This window comes from Pristiophorus japonicus, unplaced genomic scaffold, assembly GCF_044704955.1.
Source record: "Pristiophorus japonicus isolate sPriJap1 unplaced genomic scaffold, sPriJap1.hap1 HAP1_SCAFFOLD_468, whole genome shotgun sequence".
In the NCBI taxonomy this organism is placed as follows: Eukaryota; Metazoa; Chordata; class Chondrichthyes; family Pristiophoridae; genus Pristiophorus; species Pristiophorus japonicus.
Window position 1 is genome coordinate 24,328 of NW_027254372.1, and position 15,473 is coordinate 39,800.

Consider the following 15,473-nt stretch of genomic DNA (forward strand, 5'->3'; position numbering starts at 1 on the left):
GAGTCAAGAAATCCAAGTGTCTGTTTCTTGCGCCCGAGGTTGAATTTTTGGGCAGAAGGATTGCCGCTGATGGAATCCGCCCAACAGAGTCCAAAACAGAAGCAATTCGCCTGGCACCCAGGCCCTGGAATGTCTCAGAACTGCACGCCTTTCTTGGGCTACTCAATTACTTTGGTAACTTTATGCAGAACTTAAGCACACTGCTGGAACCTCTCCACGTGCTGCTCAGGAAGGGGTGCGATTGGTTTGGGGGGACGCCCAGGAACGCGCCTTCAATAAGGCACACAACCTTCTGTGTTCCAACAGTGTTTTGGCTTTCTTTGATCCAGGTAAAAAGCTAGTTCTCACATGCGATGCGTCAGCGTATGGGGTCGGATGCGTTTTGCAACATGTCAATAGTGCGGGTAAATTACAACCCAGAGCTTATGCCTCCAGGTCACTTTTGCGGGCAGAGCGCGGGTACGGAATGGTGGAGAAAGAGGCGCTCGCGTGTGTGTATGGTGTCAAAAAGATGCACCAATATCTTTTCGGGGCCAAGTTCGCATTAGAAACCGACCACAAGCCCCTCACGTCCCTCCTATCCGAGAGAAAGGCAATAAATGCCAAAGCCTCGGCGTGAATTCAACGGTGGGCACTCACGCTGGCGTCCTACGACTATACCATAAGGCACAGGCAAGGCACAGACAACTGTGCCGACGCGCACAGCAGGCTACCCCTGGCGACCACGGAAAGGTCTGATGAACAGGACTGTGAGATAGTCATGGCAATCAATGCCTTTGAGTCCACAGGTTCGCCCATGACGGCTCGCCAAATCAGAGCCTGGACAGCCAGCGACCCCACGTTGTCCTTAGTAAAAAGATGTGTCCTAACTGGTGACTGGGCAGAGGCTCACGATGTCTGCCCCGAGGAATTAAAACCCTTTCACAGGCGCATGCATGAGCTATCACTACAAGCAGACTGCCTGATGTGGGGCAGCCGAGTAGTCATGCCTCTGCGAGGCAGAGAGGCATTTGTCCGGGAGCTCCACAGCGAGCACCCGGGGATCATTCTCTTGAAGACCATAGCCAGATCCCACGTCTGGTGGCCTGGTATTGACGCGGACTTGGAGCTCTGCGTCCGAAGGTACACCATTTGTGCCCAACTCAGCAATGCCCCCAGGGAGGCTCCACTGAGCCCCTGGCCTACTAAAGCATGGTCGCGGGTGCACGTAGATTTTGTGGGCCCATTCATGGGCAAAATGTTCCTCGTAGTTGTAGATGCATTTCCAAAGTGGATCGAATGCACCATTTTAAACTCGAGCACAAACTCCACCACTGTGAAGAGCCTCGCAATCATGTTTGCAACGCACGGAATTCCTGACATATTCGTCAGTGACAATGGTCCATGCTTCACCAGCGTAGAATTCCAAGACTTTATAATTGACCACGGCATAATCATGTCAAGACGGCACCGTTCAAGCCGGCCTCCAACGGCCAGGCGGAGAGAGCAGTGCAAATCATTAAACAAGGCATGCTTAAAATCGAAGGTCCCACGCTGCAGGGTCGCCTGTCGCGACTGCTGCTGGCATACAGATCTCGTCCGCACTCATTGACTGAGATCCCCCCCCCCCCGCGCAACTGTTGATGAAAAGGACTGTAAAAACAAGGCTCTCATTAATCCTCCAGACATGCACGAAATCGTTGAGGCAAAGCGCCGTAAGCTGACTGAGTACCATGACAGAAATTCGAGGGGGAGATGGAATGAGATAGGGGACAAAGTGTGTGTGCTAAACTATGGCAGGGGTCCCAAATGGCTTGCAGGGACAGTTACAGGTAAGGAAGGAAACAGGCTACTGGTAGTACAAATGGACAATGGCCAAACCTGCCGGAGGCAAGTAGACCAAGTCAAAAGTAGATTTACCAACAACACTGCAGAACCAGAGGCAGACTACAATGTGGAACTCACATCACACCTGATGGACAGGCAGAGGCAACAACCTGAGGAAAGGGCAATCCCAACAGACAGCCCAGGCGAGATACCAGCAATCACACCGAAAGAACAACAGGCACCAAGGCAAGCAACTGAACCACAACTAAGACACTCCACGCGAGAGCGTAGACCACCTGAGAGACTGAATCTATAAAGACAATAAGACCTTGGGGGAGGGTGATGTCATGTATCTCACACTACTGTACATAACTGTATCTTACCATGCTATACATGACTTTAACCAGAGATGACCTGTAACCACAAGCTTACCTTACCACCAGGGGTGCACTTGCAGGAGATACTGGATACCTGTCCCAGACTGGTATATAAGGACAGGTCTCAGGCAAGTGTGGCATTCGAGAGCTGTGTAATAAAGGTGCAGGTCCTGAGTGACCTTGACTTCAGTATGTGCCTCGTGTGAGTCTGTACTGAGGGGACAGGACTTTACACAGGGGAAGGAGCAGGAAAGAGAGGGGTAGGGAAATGAGAGAGTGGAAGGAGTGAGAGAGGGGGAAGAGGAGAGAGGGAGGGGAAGGGGAGAGAGAGGGGGGTAGAGGAGAGAGGGGGAGAGAGTGGGTATAGAGGGAGAAGGGGAGAGAGGGGGGAATGGGCAAGAGGGGGAGGGGAGAGTCTGTTGGGAAAGGGGAGAGCGAGAGCGAGGGAAGGAAGAAAGGGAGGTGGGAGGGGGTGAGAAGAGTGGAGACAGGGGAGGGGAAGGAGAGAGTGGGGGAGAAAATTAAAAAGGAGAGGAGAAGGCTTGAGCGACAGTGGAAGGGGAGAGAGGGGGAAAGTGGAGAGACAGAGAGAGAAGGGGAGAGGGAGGGGAAGCAGAGAGAGAGGGGAAAGGGGAGAGAGTGAAGTGTGAAGGGGAGAGAAGGTGGAAGGGGAGAGAGACAGGGGGAAGGGGTGAGATAGGGGAAGGAGAGAGGGGAAGGAGAGAGAGAGGGCGAAGGAGCGAGGGAGAGAGGAGAAAATGCGTAGAGGAGAGAGAGGGAACAGGTGAGAGAGAGGAAGATGTGTGCGAGAGGGGGAAGGGGAAAGAGTGGGAGGGGAACGGGAGAGTTTGGGGAAGGGGAGAGAGAGGGGAAGGGGAGAGAGAGAGGAAGGGGAGAGAGTGGGGAAGGGGAGAGAGCGGGGAAGGGGAGAGAGAGGGGAAGGGCAGAGAGTGGGGAAGGGGAGAGAGAGGGGAAGGGGAGAGAGTGGGGACGGGGAGAGAGTGAGGAAGGGGAGAGAGTGGGGAAGGGGAGAGAGTGGGGAAGTGGAGAGAGAGTGGGGAAGGGGAGAGAGAGGGGAAGGGGAGAGAGTGAGGAAGGGAAGAGAGTGGGGAAGGTGAGAGAGTGGGGAAGAGGAGAGAGTGAGGAAGGGGAGAGAGTGGGGAAGGGGAGAGAGTGAGGAAGGGGAGAGAGAGTGGGGAAGTGGAGAGAGAGGGGAAGGGGAGAGAGTGGGGAAGGTGAGAGAGTGGGGAAGGGAAGAGAGAGGGGAATGAGTGAGAAAAGTAGCGGGGAAAGCGAGAGAGCGGGAACGAGTAAAAAGAGGCAGAATGTGTAGTGATGGGGAATGTCGGGAGAGAGAGAGAAGGGAAAAGGAGGCGATTGGAGAGCGAGAGACAAGAACAGGAATGCCTGTTGTTCCAGGGTTGGTTTAATATTTATAATTAAAGTCTTTATTAATTGACCTTGAATTTAAATACTGAGCTAATCCCATTGAGATTTGAACCCACGACCACTGGTTTACTAGACCAGTGCTCTAACCCCTGAACTATGAAGCCACCTGCTTTGGGAAAGACAGGGGAAGGAGCAGGAAAGAGAGGGGAAGGGAAAAGACAGACTGGAAGGAGTGAGAGAGAGGGGGAAGGGGAGACAGGGAGGAAGAGAGGGGGTAAGGGGAGAGAGCGTGTGGAAGGGAGGGAGATAGTGGATGGAGTGAGAGAGGGAAGGGGAGAGAGGGGGAATGAGTGATTAACAGACAGAGGGGTTGGGGAGAGAAGTAAGATAGAGGAGGAAGGAGAGAGAGGGGAAGTAGTGGGCAGCGAATGAAATGAGAGGGGAAGGGGAAAGAGAGGGTGAGGCAAGGGAGGGGGAAGGAGAGAGAAGGGAATGAGTGAGAGGCGGGGAAAGCGAGAGAGTGGGAAAGGAAGAGAGGGGTAAAAAGCTGTAGAACGGGACGTGATGGGGAAGGGAGAGTGAGATTTGGAAGGGGAGAGAGAGTACAAGAGAGACGAGAAGAGGAGAGGTGGAACATAAGAACATAAGAATTAGGAACAGGAGCAGGCCATCGAGCCCCTCGAGCCTGCTCCGCCATTCAATAAGATCATGGCTGATCTGGCCGTTATCTCAGCTCCACTGACCCGCCCGCTCCCCGTAACCCTTAATTCCCTGATTGGTTAAAAATCTATCTATCTGTGACTTGAATGCATTGAATGAGCTAGCCTCAACTGCTTCCTTGGGCAGAGAATTCCACAGATTCACAACACTCCGGGAGAAGAAATTCCTTCTCAACTCGGTTTTAAATTGGCTCCCCCGTAATTTGAGGCTGTGCCCCCGAGTTCTAGTCTCCCCGACCAGTGGAAACAACCTCTCTGCCTCTATCCTGTCTCTCCATTTCATTATTTCAAATGTTTCTATGAGATCACACCTCATCCTTCCGAACTCCAACAAGTAAAGACCCAGACTACTCAATCTATCATCATAAGGTAACCCCCTCATCTCCGGAGTCAACCAAGTGAATCGTCTCTGTACCCCGTCCAAAGCTAGGATATCCTTCCTTAAGGAAGGTGACCAAAACTACACGCAGTGCTCCAGGTGCGGCCTCACCAATACACTGCACAGCTGGGTGTGAGGAGAGCCTGTTGTTGCAGGGTTGGTCTCGGAGCTGTTTAATATTTATAATTAAAGCACTTGTTAATTGACAGTGAATTTCAATACTGAGCTAATTTTGAGTCGGCCCCAGTGAGACTTGAACTCACAACCCCTGGTTTATTAGACCAGTGCTCTAACCCCTGAGCTATGGAGCCACCTGCATTGGGAACGACAGGAGAAGGAACAGGAAAGAGAGGGGAAGGGAAAAGAGAGAGTGGAAGGAGGGAGAGAGGGTGAAGGGGAAAGAGAGAGGGGAAGGAGTGAGAGAGAGCGGGAAGGGGAGACAGGGAGGAAGAGAGAGGGGAAGGGGAGAGACAGAGGGGGAAAGGAAAGAGGGGGTAAGGGGAGAGAGTGTGTGGAAGAGAGAGAGAGAGGGGATGGAGAGAGAGAGGGAAGGGGAGAGAGGGTGAAGGAGTGGTTAGTGGACAGAAGGGTTGGGGAGAGAAGTAAGATCGACGAGGAAGGAGAGTGAGGGGAAGGAGTGGGGAGCGAATGAAAGTAGAGAGGGAAGGGGAGCGAGAGGGGAATGAAAGAGGGTGAGGCGAGGGATGGGGAAGGAGGGCGAGGGGAATGAGTGAAAGATGGGGAAAGCGAGATAGGGGTAAAAAGATGTAGAACAGGAAGGGGACAGAGTGTGTGGAAGGGAGAGAGAGAGTGCTCGAGAGACGAGAAGAGAGCCAGTTGTTCCAGGGTCAGTCTCGGAGCTGTTTAATATTTATAATTAAAACGCTTGTTAATTGACAGTGAATTTAATACTGAGCAGGCCCCAGTGAGATCTGAACTCACAACTCCTGGTTTGTAACACCAGAGCTATAACCCTTGAGCTATGAAGCCACCAACTCTGGGAAAGACCGGGAAGGAGCAGGAAAGAGAGGGGAAGGGAAAAGAGAGAGTGAAAGGAGTGAGAGAGAGGGGTAAGGGGAGAGAGAGGGAAGGGGAGAGATAGCAAGGGAAGGGGAGAGGGAGAGGGGCACGGGAGAGAGTGGGGATAGAGGGAAGGGGAGACAGCGAGGAAGAGAGGGAAAGAGAGGGAGGGGATGAAGATAGAGAGTGTGGAAGGGGGTGGAGAGAGAGGGGTTGAAGTGGGAAAGAGGGTAATGGGAGAGAGCGGAAGGGGAGAGAAAGGGGAAGGAGTGAGAGAGACGGGGAATGGGAGAGAGAGGGAGGAAGCGGAAAGAGATGCTAAGGGGAGAGAGGGGGAAGGAGTGAGAGAGAGAGGGGGAGGGGAGAGAGAGGGTGAGGCAAGGGAGGGGGAAGGAGAGAGAAGGGAATGAGTGACAGATGGGGAAAGCGAGAGAGTGGGAAAGGAAGAGAGGGGTAAAAAGCTGTAGAACGGGATGTGATGGGGAAGGGAGAGTGAGATTTGGAAGGGGAGAGAGAGTGCAAGAGAGACGAGAAGAGGAGAGGGGGAACATAAGAACATAAGAATTAGGAACAGGAGCAGGCCATCTTGCCCCTCGAGCCTGCTCCGCCATTCAGTAAGATCATGGCTGATCTGGCCGTTGTCTCAGCTCCACTTACCCGCCCGCTCCCCGTAACCCTTAATTCCCTTATTGGTTAAAAATCTATCTATCTGTGACTTGGATGCATTGAATGAGCTAGCCTCAACTGCTTCCTTGGGCAGAGAATTCCACAGATTCACAACACTCTGGGAGAAGAAATTCCTTCTCAACTCGGTTTTAAATTGGCTCCCCCATAATTTGAGGCTGTGCCCCCGAGTTCTAGTCTCCCCGACCAGTTGAAACAACCTCTCTGCCTCTATCCTGTCTCTCCATTTTATTATTTCAAATGTTTCTATGAGATCACACCTCATCCTTCCGAACTCCAACAAGTAAAGACCCAGACTACTCAATCTATCATCATAAGGTAACCCCCTCATCTCCGGAATCAACCAAGTGAATCGTCTCTGTACCCCGTCCAAAGCTAGTATATCCTTCCTTAAGGAAGGTGACCAAAACTACACGCAGTACTCCAGGTGCGGCTTCACCAATACACTGCACAGCTGGGTGTGAGGGTAGCCTGTTGTTGCAGGGTTGGTCTCGGAGCTGTTTAATATTTATAATCAAAGCACTTGTTAATTGACAGCGAATTTAAATACTGAGCTAATTTTGAGTAGGCCCCAGTGAGACTTGAACTCACAACCCCTGGTTTACTAGACCAGTGCTCTAACCCCTGAGCTATGGAGCCACCTGTATCGAAAACGACAGGAGAAGGAGCAGGAAAGAGAGGGGAAGGGAAAAGAGAGAGTGGAAGGAGGGAGAGAGGGTGAAGGGGAAAGAGAGAGGGGAAGGAGTGAGAGAGAGCGGGAAGGGGAGACAGGGAGGAAGAGAGAGGGGAAGGGAGAGACAGAGGGGTAAAGGAAAGAGGGGGTAAGGGGAGAGAGTGTGTGGAAGAGAGGGAGAGAGAGGATGGAGTGAGAGAGGGAAGGGGAGAGAGGGTGAAGGAGTGGTTAGTGGACAGAAGGGCTGGGGAGAGAAGTAAGATCGACGAGGAAGGAGAGGGAGCGAATGAAAGTAGAGAGGGAAGGGGAGCGAGAGGGGAAGGAGAGAGGGTGAGGCGAGGGATGGGGAAGGAAGGCGAGGGGAATGAGTGAAAGACGGGGAAAAAAGATGTAGAACAGGAAGGGAGGGAGAGAGTGCTCGAGAGACGAGAAGAGAGCCAGTTGTTCCAGGGTCAGTCTCGGAGCGGTTTATATTTATAATTAAAGCCCTTGTTAATTGACAGTGAATTTAATACTGAGCAGGCCCCAGTGAGATCTGAACTCACAACTCCTGGTTTGTAATACCAGAGCTCTAACCGTTGAGCTATGAAGCCACCAACTCTGGTAAAGACCGGGAAGGAACAGGAAAGAGAGGGGAAGGGAAAAGAGAGAGTGAAAGGAGTGAGAGAGAGGGGGAAGGGGAGAGAGAGAGAGAAGGGGAGAGATAGCAAGGGAAGGGGAGAGGGAGAGGGGCACGGGAGAGAGTGGGGATAGAGGGAAGGGGAGACAGCGAGGAAGAGAGGGAAAGGATGAAGAGAGAGAGTGTGGAAGGGGGTGGAGAGAGAGGGGTTGAAGTGGGAAAGAGGGTAATGGTAGAGAGCGGAAGGGGAGAGAAAGGGGAAGGAGTGAGAGAGGGGGAATGGGAGAGAGAGGGAGGAAGCGGAAAGAGATGCTAAGGGGAGAGAGGGGGAAGGAGTGAGAGAGAGAGGGGGAGGGGAGAGAGAGGGAGAGAACCTGAAAGGAAATGGAAAAGAAAGAGACAGGAGGGAGGGAAAAGGGCGAAGAGAGTGGGAGGAATGAGTGACGGGTATTTAAATAATAAATTAGGCCCCAGTGAGATTTGAATTCACGACCGATGGTTTACTGGACCAGTGCTCTAACCCCTGAGCTATGGAGCCACCTGTTCGGTTAAAGACAGGGGAAGAAGCAGGAAAGATAGGGGAAGGGAAAAGAGAGACTGGACGGAGGAAGAGAGAGGGCTTTGGGAGAGAGAGGGAGGGGAAGGAGTGAGAGAGAGGAGAGAGGAAAAGAGAGGAGGAGGGGGAGAGCAGGAAGGGGGAGCGAGAGGGGAAGGGGAAAAGAGAGGGGAAGGGGAGAGAGAGAGGCGAAGGGGAGAGAGAGGGAAGGAGTGAGGAAAGAATGAAAGTAGAGAGGGGAAGGAGAAAGGGGGAAGGAGAGAGGGTGAGGGGTGGGAGGGGGAAGGGGGAGAAGGGAATGAGTGAGAGGCGGGGAAAGCGAGATAGTGGGAAAGGGAGAGAGGGGTAAAAAGATGTAGAACGGGTCGTGATGGGGAAGGGAGAGAGAGATTTGGAAGGGGAGAGAGAGTGTAAAAGAGACGAGAAGAGGCGAGGGGGAAGGGTGTGAGGGGAGCCTGTTGTTCCAGCGTCAGTCTCAGAGCTGTTTAATATTTATAATTAAAGCCCCTGTTAATTGACGGTGAATTTAAATGCTGAGCTAATTTTGAGTAGGCCCCAGTGAGATTTGAACTCACAACCCCTGGGGACAGGGAGGAAGAGAGAGGGGAATGGGAGAGAGAGGTGGAGATGGGAAAGAGAGGGAGGGAGGGGAGGGGAAGAGAGTGGCGAATGAGTGAGAGAGAGGGGGAAGGAGCGAGTGCGGAGGGGAGAGAGTGGGGAGGGAGGGAGAAAGGGAGAGAGGGGGGAATGGGCCAGAGGGGGAGGGGGAGAGTCTGATGGGAAAGGGGAGAGCGAGAGCGAGGGAAGGAGAGAAAGGGAGGTGGGAGGGGGCCAAAAAAGTGGAGACAGGTGAGGGGAGAGAGAGTGTCGGAAGGGGAGAGAGAGTGAGAGAGAGGGGGAAGGGAAGAGAGAGAGGGTAGGTGAGAGGCGGGGAAGGGATGAGAGAGAGAGGGGGTAGAGAGAGGGGGAAGGGGGAGAGAGGGATGGGGAAGGGGAGAGAGGGTGGAGGGGAGGCAGCGAGGAAGAGAGGGAGGTGGGGAAAGAGAGGGAAGGGATGGACACAGAGAGAGTGTGGGAGGGAAAGGAGTGGGAGGGGGAGAGCGAAAGGGGAAGGAGTAAGAGAGTGGGGGAAGGGGAGAGAGTGGGGAGAGGCTGGGTAGGGGAGAGAGTGGGGAAGGAGTAAGAGAGTGGGGTAAGGGTAGAGAGGGGGGAGATACTGGGTAGGGGAGAGAGTGGGGAAGGAGTGAGAGACGGGGAAAGGGAGACAGGGAGGGAGAGAGAGGGAGGGGAAGGTGAGCAAGAGGGGAAGGGGTGAGAGAGAGGAGAGAGGAAAAGAGAGGGGGAGCAGGAGAGCGGAAAGGGGGGAGTGAGAGGGGAAGGGGTAACGAAAGGGGAAGGGGAGAAAGAGGGAAGATAGAGGAGGAAGGAGAGAGAGGGGAGGAGTGGGGAGTGAATGAAAATAGACAGAAGAAGGGAAGAGTGTGAGGAGAGGGAGGGGGAAGGGGGGAGAGGGGAATGAGTGAGAGACGGGAAAAGTGAGTGTAATGTCTGTAAGCTTGTAATGTTTGTAGCTCCACACTGTGGATGTGGACGTATTGTGTAATGCAACTGCAGAGTTAATAATAAACAGAACCAGGCAGATTTCCGGAGATTTCCGACAGAGCTGCCTGCCATGTTAGGAAGCTGCGTGTGAATATATCACATTTGGCGGCGAGATGGGATTTTTCGGATGATTTGAAGCTTAAATTTTGTTGGTGAAGGATTCAGCCAGCCGACAGAGTGACTTTGGAAGGTTCTGTCTTTGGAAAAAGCTGCAATAATCCGAGGTAAAATACAGCACACGGTGTGAACAGCTAGAGATTAAAATGGCTGGTGTAATCGGACATTTAGGAGAATATAGAAACGACCGGGAACGTTTTAAAGCGTATGTGGATCAGCTACAAATGTATTTCACTGCAAATAACATAATCGAAGTTCCAGACAATGCAGTCCAGAACCGGGCTGTGTTGGAACGTAAGAAAGCGATCTTCTTATCAGAGGCAGGTCCGACATTATACAAAACCCTTGTAAATCTGCTTGTGGCTGACGAGCCAAAGGACACAACGCTTAAAGAGATTTTAACGAAACTGGAGCAGCACTATAACCCCAAACCGTTAGAAATTGCTGAAAGCTATCATTTCGGGATTCGGAATCAAAAGGCTGATGAAAATATCAGTGATTACATCGTAGCATTAAAAAAGCTATCGATGCACTGTAATTATGGAAACTTTCAAAACCGCGCATTACAGGATCGTTTTGTTTGTGGGGTGAAAAATGATGCGATCAGAAGGAAGTTATTGACGACAGATGACTTGACTTTTGAGATTGCTTGTCAGACAGCGAGGTCGATGGGCATGGCTGAACAATATTCCCGAGAATTAAATAATAATTACGGTCGTCAGTCAACCGAGGTAAATCACCTGCACGATTAAGGTAAAAGACGGTTGGGGCCCAAAGTCTCAGAAACTGCAAATTCTAACAGAGTGTCGAAGTCGTGCTATAGGTGCCTGGGACAACACATTGCTCAAAGTTGTCCATACGTGAAGGCAGAGTGGTTCTTCTGCAAAAGACTGGGCATCTTGCAAAGGCATGCCGACTGAAGGGCAAACCAGTTTTTAAAGCTATGAGTCCAGCGTTCAAAGCTATGATAGAAATCCCAAAAGACTACATAGCATGGAAGAACAACAACAGGACGAGGAGATGTTAGAGTTACATGTCATCAGGAGCACGAGGTTAACGGACAGCGATTCGGGAAGCATCAAAAGCCACATAGATGTTACGGGATTCAAGATACCAATGGAAATTGACACAGGTGCATCCGTGAGTGTAGTACCGGAGTCACTGTACCTCGACAATTTCCAACTGGAGAAATCCAAGATAGAGCTGCGAGGCTACTCGGGAGAGAAAATTCCTGTGGTAGGTCGTATCACCGTACCGGTGAAATATAAAGATCAATTTCAGAACTTGCCTCTAATAGTAGTGAAAGGAGACAAGCCTGCTTTACTCGGAAGAAATTGGTTGAGCTCACTGAAGCCGGATTGGAGTGAGATTTTCTGTGTGGAAGCAAGATTTTCATCAACGGATGAGGTTATCAAGCAGTATCCGAAGGTGTTCTGTGAAATGGGCAGTCCGATCCAAGGCTTCGAGTGTCAGGGTACAGAAGGACGCTAGATCAGTTTAATTACAAGCCACGTTCCGTACCATATGCACTCAAGGAGAAAGTTGAGCAAGAACTCAAAAGGCTAGAGACTGAGAACATTATTTGTAAGATAGATTGATGTATATTGGGCTACACCCATTGTTGTTGTACCTAAGTCTGATGGTAAGGTAAGATTGTGTGGTGATTATAAGGTAACCGTAAACCAGGTTCTAGAGGGTAATGTCCCCAATACATTGCCGAATATAGAAGATTTGTTCACAACACTGACAGGTGGTCAGATCTTCTCAAAACTGGATCTGACGAATGCCTACTTACAGCTTGAACTAGATGAGGAGTCCAAGTCATGTTTGACTATAAATACTCATCTCGGCCCATATCAATTTAATAGGTTACCGTTTGGAGTGTCTTCCGCCCCTGTCATATTCCAAGGGGTAATGAACCAGGTTTTGCAAGGTATTGAAGGGGTAGTATGTTATTTGGATGACATACTAATTTCAGCATCAAATAGGCAAATTCATAATAATACAGAAACATAGAAAGATAGAAAATAGGTGCAGGAGCCGGCCATTCGGCCCTTCGAGCCTGCACCGCCATTCAATGAGTTCATGACTGAACATGCAACTACAGTACCCCATTCCTGATTTCTCGCCGTACCCCTTGATTCCCTCTAGTAGTAAGGACTACATCTAACTCCTTTTTGAATATATTTAGTGAATTGGCCTCAATAACCTCACATTTCTCCACATTATTCTTCATCTGCCATGCATTTGCCCACTCACCTAACCTATCCAAGTCACTCTGCAGCCTCATAGCATCCTCCTCGCAGGTCATACTGCCACCCAACTTAGTGTCATCCGCAAATTTGGAGATACTACATTTAATTCTCTCGTCTAAATCATTAATGTACAATGTAAACAGCTGGGGCCCCAGCACAGAACCTTGCGGTACCCCACTAGTCACTGCCTGCCATTCTGAAAAGTACCCATTTACTCCTACTCTTTGCTTCCTGTCTGCCAACCAGTTCTCAATCCACGTCAGCACACTACCCCAATCCCATGTGCTTTAACATTGCACATTAATCTCTTGTGTGGGACCTTGTCGAAAGTCTTCTGAAAGTCCAAATACACCACATCAACTGGTTCTCCCTTGTCCACTCTACTGGAAACATCCTCAAAAAATTCCAGAAGATTTGTCAAGCATGCTTTCCATTTCACAAATCCATGCTGACTTGGACCTATCATGTCACCTCTTTCCAAATGCGCTGCTATGACATCCTTAATAATTGATTCCATCATTTTACCCACTACCGATGTCAGGCTGACAGATCTATAATTCCCTGTTTTCTCTCTCCCTCCTTTTTTAAAAAGTGCGGTTACATTGGCTACACTCCAGTCCATAGGAACTGATCCAGAGTCTATGGAATGTTGGAAAATGACTGTCAATGCATTCGCTATTTCCAAGGCCACCTCCTTAAGTACTCTGGGATGCACTCCATCAGGCCCTGCGGATTTATCGGCCTTCAATCCCATAAATTTCCCCAACACAATTTCCCGACTAATAAGGATTTCCCTCAGTTCCTCCTTCTTACTAGACTCATTACTAAAACATTGAATGAAGTCCTCAAACAGCTAGAGAAGCACAGAGTGCGAGTGTCTGCTCTTAAGTGTGAGTTATTCAAAGACTTAGTTGAGTACTTAGGGTACAGAGTAGACAAAGATGGCTTACATCCAACCATGGAAAAATTGGATGCAATTTGAAATGCACCCACTCCCAAGGTGTGGCAAAGGCTGCAATATTGATTTTGCTGAGTTAGAAGGACAACAATTGTTCATTGTGATTGATAGCCATTCGAAGTGGGCTGAGGTGTTTCCAATGTGGAAAATAACAACAAGTAAAACAGTGGACATTTTACGAAAATTATTTTCTTCATTTGGCTTCGCTGAAGAAATTGTTTCAGATAATGGACCACAATTTCGTTCAGAAGAATTTGCACAATTCACGAGCAAAAATGGTGTAAAACATACCAAGGTTCCACCACACCACCCTGCTTCGAATGGTGCAGCAGAGCGCACTGTAAAAATTGTAAAACGTGCCTTCATAAAACAAATGTTAGATCCAAATCCAAGGAAACGACAGTTGTCATTGGATCAGAAATTGGCAAATTTTTTGATTACATATCGAAATACTCCTCACACAACTACTGGTAGAACACCAGCAGAGTTGTTTCTCCAATGACAGCCATGAACCAGATTCTCGTTGTTAAAGCCAAATTTGGCACAGTCCGTCGAAGAGACACAATTAAAACAGAAAGAGAATCATGATAGAGGTAGAGTAAAAGAGAGAAATGTGAAATTAAACCAGATGGTGAGAGTGAAGAACCATCACCATAAATGGTTAAAGTGATTACCAGGAAGAGTGGTGAAGATATGTGGTCCTCGCACATATTTGGTAAAGATGTTTGATAATGGACAGGTTAGGTTTGTCCATATTGATCATATTTTACCTACAGACATTGAAGGAGTTGAAGGTGGGAATGATTCAATTATTTCTGACTCATCAGATAGTTTTGATACACCAGTAGCAAATCCTAAATCCAATGGACTGGAAACAAATCCCGGAGAGAATCAGAATGAAAGTCTGAGTCCGAGTCAGGAAAACAAAGAGCCTGACGTTAGAGTGAGTTCAAATGAAAATCAAGGAAATTCCGTGGAGGAAAACGTTCCTCAGGATGAGCCTCGAATGAGTGTGAAATCGACACCATGTTTGGAAGGTCCTGTTCGAGAGTGAAGGGATCCTCTTCGAAATGGAAAACAAGTGGTAAAGTTAAATTTGTAAATATGGGAAAAATAATAAGTTTATATCCTGTGTTATGTATAAACATGAAAGTTATGTATGATGTTTGTTATAATAACTTCTTCATTAAGGAGGGAGAAGTGTAATGTCTGTAAGCTTGTAATGTTTGTAGCGCCACACTGTGGATGTGGACGTATTGCGTACTGCAACTGCATAGTTACTAATAAACAGAACCAGGCAGATTTCCGGAGGCTTCCGAGAGTGCTGCCTGCCATGTTGGAAGCTGTGTGTGCTTGTGCTCTGTAAATATATCACAGTGAGATAGCGGAAAAGGGAGAGAGGGGTAAAAAGACAAAGGCAGATGGAGAGATGGTGCAACTGAGACGAGAAAAGAACTTGTTGTTTCAGGGTTGGTCTCAGTGCAGTTTAATATTTATTATTAAAGCCCTTGTTAATTGACAGTGACTTTAAATACTGAGCTAATTTAGAATGGACCCCAGTGAGATTTGAACCCACGCTCTTGGTTTACTAGACCAGTGCTCTAACCCCTGAGCTATGGAGCCACCTGCCCGAGGCTGTGGGTCATTCCCCAGTTAGTGCTGTGTGTTTGAAGAATGCGCAGGGGTCAGTGAAACGCTCAGATTGTGTCTCATCCCCCAGACTCCTGCCTCCATCTCTTCAATATTCGCCTCTCAACATCGATATATCGTGTCTTTCACGTGATAAAACATCCCAAGGCAACTCAGTCACACTCTGGCCCAATCTCTCTGTCTCTCTGTCTCTCTGTCTCACTCTCTCTGTCTCTCTATCACTTTCTCTCTGTCGCTCACTATCTCTCGAGCCGGAAGGAGTTAGAGAGGGGCAAGGAGAAAGTCAGAAGGGAAAGGAGAGAGAGAGAGAGGGAGGAGAGAGATTGAGGAGTGAGTGGAGAGAGAGGAGCGGAGAATGGGGAGGAGAGAAAGCGGGGGAAAGGGACAGGGAGAGGGAAGGAGTGAGTGAGAGGGGGAAGGGGAGAGAGAGAGAGAGAGAGAGAAGGAGAGAAGGAGGAGCATATCAGTAGTAGTTATTACATCGATAGTCCACTAGGTGGGGCTCTATTAGAGGACGAGAGAGGGAAGGGGAGATGAGGGGAAGGAGTGAGAGAGAGGGAAGGGGAGAGTGAGGGGAAGGAATGAGAGAGAGGGAAGGGGAGAGTGACGGGAAGGAGTGAGAGAGAGATGGAAGGGGAGAGTGAGGCGAATGAGTGAGAGAGAGCGAAG

The 15,473-nt window shown here is 49.6% G+C and overlaps 3 non-coding genes across 3 annotated transcripts; all 3 read right to left on the reverse strand.

The window, feature by feature from the left end:
* Positions 1 to 4,908: 4,908 nt before the first annotated feature.
* Positions 4,909 to 4,981, reverse strand: trnai-aau (transfer RNA isoleucine (anticodon AAU)). The gene has a single exon. It is a non-coding gene; the product is annotated as a tRNA-Ile (tRNA).
* A 1,959-nt stretch (positions 4,982 to 6,940) lies between these two features.
* Positions 6,941 to 7,013, reverse strand: trnat-agu (transfer RNA threonine (anticodon AGU)). Its single transcript has one exon. It is a non-coding gene; the product is annotated as a tRNA-Thr (tRNA).
* A 7,692-nt stretch (positions 7,014 to 14,705) lies between these two features.
* Positions 14,706 to 14,777, reverse strand: trnat-agu (transfer RNA threonine (anticodon AGU)). Its single transcript has one exon. It is a non-coding gene; the product is annotated as a tRNA-Thr (tRNA).
* Between the last annotated feature and the right edge of the window lie 696 nt (positions 14,778 to 15,473).